We start from the raw sequence: 6,129 nt of genomic DNA, 5'->3' as shown, positions 1-6,129 counted from the left end.
AAATTAAAAAATAAATAAAAAAAGAATCAATAAAATAAAAAAATGTAATTAAAAAAAAAAGAGAGAATCTATATTTCTGCATTGTATGTAGACCTGAAGACTGGAGTCCCGTTCCACGTCACTGGTCACAGAGGGGGCGGTGGAGGCGGTGGGCGGCTGCCAGAGCCACAAAACACACCTTCCAGTCACTTTTGTGTGATCCGAGATTACTTTCATAGTCGTGAAGAATGCACAAGGAAAATATCTCACTGTACATCTCTGCAGTTCCCTTCCGCTCTCCTCTTAACCTACAGTTCAACTGTGGCCGGCTTTGTCCCGTCTGAAAACCGACGTGAAACACAATTGAAAAGTTGGCAGCGGCGCGGCAGATACATAGTAACTCAATCTGGACTGGCTGCTTTAAACTCTATCTTAGGCAAGGTGGCTTTTGTAAACCGTCAGACAATGGCCCGCTCTGTTGAAGGCACAGAGGTTGATTTTCACCTTTTAAGTGAGGACACCAGATACCCGCCTTTTCACCGTGTTTAGTTTGAGGACAAACTTTCTTTCTCAAGGCCTTTTTGAACATGAGCGCAGGACGAAACACGACACAGGGTCAGCGGCCGCGCTCCAGTCATAGCTCCAAAAATATGTGAATTACTCAAGAATTTCTCAGGCAATATTCCCCTGTGTGTGTGTGTGTGTGTGTGTGTGTGTGTGTGTGTGTGTGTGGTTTTTCGAAAGCGGATTAGGACCTTGTGGATGTCAAAGCCTGTAATTTGATCAGTGTAAAAACATGCCGAGCTGTCCGCGAGACGGTTCAGATGTGGGTTCGGGATGCGACTCGTGTGACCGCGAGGCCACAGGATTAAAACGCCGCTTTAAACCACTCGGGCACTTCAAAAGTGTCTGTCTTGAATAATTTCAGCTTTTACTTGGTCTTGTTTCTGACTGTGTGCAGCTGTTTTCCCCGACGAAAAAAGGGAACCCTTAAATTTTGCCCCTTTGAGCTGAACAAGACCTCAAACCACAGGAAGATGTTGAACTTGTCACCAGAATTCAGCACAAATGTTTCACAGCTTTCTCATCGAGTCCCACATTAGTGAGCTTTCTTCAAAATTAAAAAACAACTATAATTATCACGCCAGTCAAGTTTCTCTTGAAAACATGGACGCATCACACACAGGCGTTTTTGAGATAACGTGTTCACGAAATTGCGCCAGGCGAGGTCACAGTGACCTTTGACCACCAAATTCTAAAGAGGTCGTCTTGAGGCCGTGTGGGTGTTTTCGCCAAATTTTAGGGAATTTCCTCAAAACCCTCTTGAGATATTCATGAAATGAGATGAACACAGGATCACAAAATCCAAAATCCAATCTGTTCATCTTTGACTCAGATGGGATGTTTGTGCCAAATTTAAAGAAATTCCCATAAGGTATTCTTGAAATATTTCATTCGTGAGAATAAAATGGCCTTAAGGTCACAATGACCTTTGAGAATTTAATTTTCATCAGTTCATCCTTAAGTCCAAGTGGACTTTTGTGCCAAATTTAAAGAGACATCCTCAATCTATTCATTCATGAGTCCAAGTGGACGTTTGTGCCAAATTTGAAAATATCCCTTCGAGCTATTCCTGAGATATCATGTTCACAATAATTGGACGGACAGACAGCATAAAAACTTTTGAAACACTATTTTAAGGTTTACAGTGGGACACTTTTTGCAGTGAGACCTCTGTGTCTCCTGCTCCGTCCTCTCCTGGGACTCCGACCAAAAAACATAAGTGATGAGACCATAAAAGTCAGGAGATTTCAGACTGCGGCGTCTTCAAAGACCTCCTTAACTTTTCATCAAGCCTTCCCTCTTTCTCTAAATCCTTTACAATAACACACACGGTGAACCGCACATCAGTCACTCGGGGGTTTTTCTCTACGACCGGAGACCACAGAGGAGCGTCGCGCCAAAGCAGCTTACCACAGAAGAAGAGCCGGATGTTTATTTTCACATCTCCGGCATCTGAGAGAGGCGGGCATCAAATGTTGAGCAGGTGGAGGAGGTGAGGGCGTACCTGGTGACCTGCGGAGTGGACCGTCAAAATGTGCCTCTGCAAAAAAGTCGAGACAAAAAAACCTTCGTTTAGACGTCAGCGGACACTTTGTCCGGACAGAGAGGACAGTTACCAACGACATCGATGTCTGGAGGAAACTTAATCAAGACTCTTCTGTCTCTAGGATTTTGGAAAATATCGAGATTTTTAGTACACTTCTCAGATTTTAGGACATTTCTAGGATTTCAGGACATTAAAAGAATTTTAGGACGTTTATAGAATTTTAGGATGTTTTCAGGGTTTTTGGACATTTCTAGAATTTATAATATTTAATATTTATACATTTTTAATGATTTTAGGAAATTTTTAGGATTTTTCGATACATTTCTTGAATTTTAGAACATTTCTTAGATCTAGAATTTCACGACACTAGAACATTATTAGGATTTTAGGACATTTTTTGGGTTTTAGGACGTTTCCCGGATTTTAAGACACTTCCAGGATTTTTGGAAATCTTTAGGGTTGAAGAACAATTTTGGGATTTTAGTACATTTTGAGGATTCCAGGACTTTTTAAGTATTTTAGGACATTTCTGGGGTTTTAGGATGATTCTAGGATTTAAGAATCTACAATTTTAGGACATCTCTAGGAATTTGGGGGTCTAGGATTTTAAGACGTTTCTCTGTTTTTAAGACATTCAAAAATCAAGAAGGCAAGAATAAATTTTTAAAACTCTAAACTTCAAGCCAACATGCCCTTAAAGAGCTCAAAAACAAACTGGTGAAAGACGAGCGCTCCAGAGCAGCCACTAAACAATACTGTGAGGACGAGACGCTGCAGGAGACACGATGTGATCGTCCTGTTGTAGCAAAGAGCGTTTCATAATTAAAATGCAGTGAATTGAGTGCGTGAATGTACGGCAGAAGCTCGTCTCGACTCTGCAGTGAACTCTCACGTCCCAAATCTCCCAGATGCCCCTGCTGCCTCGCAGGCTGCAGCAGCGCGGCCGGCTCGCTAAAAGCCCTTCATGAATAAAAGTGCCGTAAATGTCAGCGGAGAGTCAGCAGAGTGCAGAGAAACCAGGGCGCGACCCCGGCTGGCCTCCCCGTCCTGCGCCGCCACGAGATGTTCTGAGCTCTCCCACCTGCCGCGGGAACAAAACATCAACCTGCGTTCGCACCCGGCTAACCGCCGCCGTGTCTGTCCTCCTCCCACGCCGTTTTAACGCAGCTCATCCTCTAATGCAGAGACGAGCGAGGCGCTGAGCTCATTACAGCGCTGGCTGTTTGCCACCCGGGGCAGACTGCAGGAGGTGATACCGCACACAGGATTCTGGGACTTAGGGACATTTCTAGGATTTTAGGGCGTTTTTAGGAATACAGGATATTTTTAGAGTTTTAAATACTCTCCAGGATTTTAGGACATTTGTAGGATTTTAGGACATTTTTAGGTTATCAGGACATTTCTAGGATTTTAGTATATTTCTGTGATTTGAGGACATCAGTGTCTCAGCTGTGTCCTCTGTCGGGGGTGTGGGGGATCCTCCTCTGGCTCTTTTTTTATCAACAAGCTCTATTTTGATGCTGTTTTATGTCTCTGACTCCTTATGGAGACTAAAAGGACAAAAACTATTCACAGAGTCAATCACTTTATTTTACCGTGAATTATAATGTTGGGGGCCCAGATCCGCGGTGCGGGCCCAGATCTGTGGTGCGGGCCCAGATCTGTGGTGCGGGCCCTCGGTTGGGGCCGACAGCACTGTTGCATGCAGAAGACGCTGCTGGCGCTCAGAGGGCCGCGGTGTCTGTGACAGGTTAGCGGGAGCAGCGCGGCGCTGATAATCAGCTTTATTCGTGCCACTAAAACCAATCTGTGGGGATCAGACGTGCCAGCTGTCTGCACTACAGGACGATTACTGTTTCATAACACAGAGCTCGGCGCCCGAGCTATGATGCGTCGCTGAGTCATTTCGGGGTCTCCGGTGCGGTGTTGTGACTTTTTTTGGTCGTTTTTGGGCATTTCCAGGCTGCTGATGGAGACCGCAGGTGAGCGACAGTAAGGAGGCCTGTGTCGGAGCTGCTGCCTCCTCCGGCTCCTCCTGTAATCTGTTGGTGGATTAGACGATTCATTAGCTGATTAGCATAAATCGATTAACGGCGCCAATGAAAACAAAAGGGAGGTTTTCGGGGGAGGAAACTGAATGGAGAAAAAAACCCACAACAACTTGTGCGCAGGTTTAACCTACATTCTGCTTCGTCAAGCTTCGGAGCAAAGGTGCTGAAAACACGCCGCCGCTCGCTCGACCTCTGAACCCGAACCGTGACTTCTGCCCGTTCACGCCGAGCGTCAGGCTGCTCTGAGTCCAACTGGTGCAACTAAACCGACGTGTTTCACTTCAAACCGGGACAGAATATTCTTTAAAAAATGTACGAAACCAGCAACGTTAAATAGATACTGACACCAACAGAACTCTTTACACCAGCGTTTAAGGGCCGTTCACTGAAGGAATTTAGGACATTTCCAGGATTTTAGGACATTTCCAGGATTTTAGGACAGCGGTAGAGGTAAAAATAAGAAGCAGGATTGGGCCTAAGAAGATGAATGTGGGAGTGAATATCGTCCTCCATCACATCCCGGATGAAGAAAAGAGCGACAGCGAAGCCTGACAGACGCAGAATACGACTTTATTGCCCTGAAATATGAGACCCGCGTCCTAAAAGAGAGTAATTATGAAATAAACGCCTCCTCAAAGTGGAGCAGTCGCTGGTTGTTTGCAGCTGTTGCTACCGCGGCCTCCAAACGACGGGAAAACAGCCCAAATACCTCCGCCGCCTTTGAAGTCGCCCAAAGCCGCATGTTGTGTTCGTGTTCAGACACGGCCTCGTTCAACACGGCGGCGGCGAGCTGCACGCCAGCGACGTAAACACCCTCTCTGACGCTGCCTAATGACTCCCATGCAGAGCGGCGGCGGCGGCGAGGGGGGTTCAGGCAGAGTTCAGGCCACACGTCGACCACATGTTTGAGGCATCAAAACCATCATCAAACGTCCTCTGTGAGACGCTGCGGTGGTGAGACCACATGTGTCCTCGGACTGGATCCTGTCCGTGAAGACAAAATACAGCAAGACTGAACTCTGTCTCCCTTCCAACCCTCCTGTTCGGCTTCAGACTCAAAACCCCGAACAGGCAGACACACGCAGAACGTGGCAGACGTCACATTAGCTCAGGGTTTTATATCCAAACGCTTCAAACAGCTGTTAGAGCGCTTGAAACCCGGATCCCATCGGGATCTCTCAGGACCCGCACGAGTCCATAAAAACGACTCCTCGCTGCTCGACGGAACAGGAAACGTCTCAGCGTGACCTCGTGATATACGATTACAATTAAATCCAAGAATCAGTCAAACCGAAGCTAAATCACCACAAACATTATCATTTACTCTTTTTTTGTCCACAGTGGACGGACAGGACCCTCCGTGTTAATACGAACCAGACTGAGACTGCAGACAAGCACTTTTAGACGGACCAGAAAGAGTCCAAAAACAAAACACGCGACTAAAAGCGCACGTCAGAAATCACAGTAAAGGCCAGCTCATCAATCCATCGTTTTACGAACTCAGAGCTCCCTTCTCTGACCGTCTGAGCATCAACATTTCAGGGTTTTACACTGCAGGAGACGACGCGCCAGCAGCTATCAAATCAATATGATCACGGACACATCATGAGACAGCGGGCCCCTGGACCCTGGTGTAGGGGCCCCACCACGGGAGCAGCTCGCAGACTGTTCGATCGTGTTGCTGCGTGCGTTTTGTGTCTCTTCACAGTAATTTTGTGCCAGTTTATTGTCATTTTGTGTCTCTTTGTGGTTGTTTTGTGTCTTGTAGTCATTTTGTGTGTCTTTGGAGTCATTTTTGTCACGTTGTTAGTTGTGTTGTCTCTCTTTGCAGTTGTTCACTTGTAGCTGTAGTGTCGTTTTTGTCACTTTGTGGTCATTTTGTTTGTCACCTTGTAGTTGTTTTCTATCTGTTTGGGGCAATTTTGTTTCTTTGTGAGTTTATTTTGTGTCTCTTGGTGGTTTGCTTGTATCTCTGCAATAATTTGTGTC

The sequence above is a fragment of the Plectropomus leopardus genome, chromosome 24 (genome assembly GCF_008729295.1).
Source record: "Plectropomus leopardus isolate mb chromosome 24, YSFRI_Pleo_2.0, whole genome shotgun sequence".
Classification (NCBI taxonomy): domain Eukaryota; kingdom Metazoa; phylum Chordata; class Actinopteri; order Perciformes; family Serranidae; genus Plectropomus; species Plectropomus leopardus.
The sequence above is the reverse complement of the archived record's forward strand: the minus strand, read 5'-3'. Positions refer to the sequence as shown.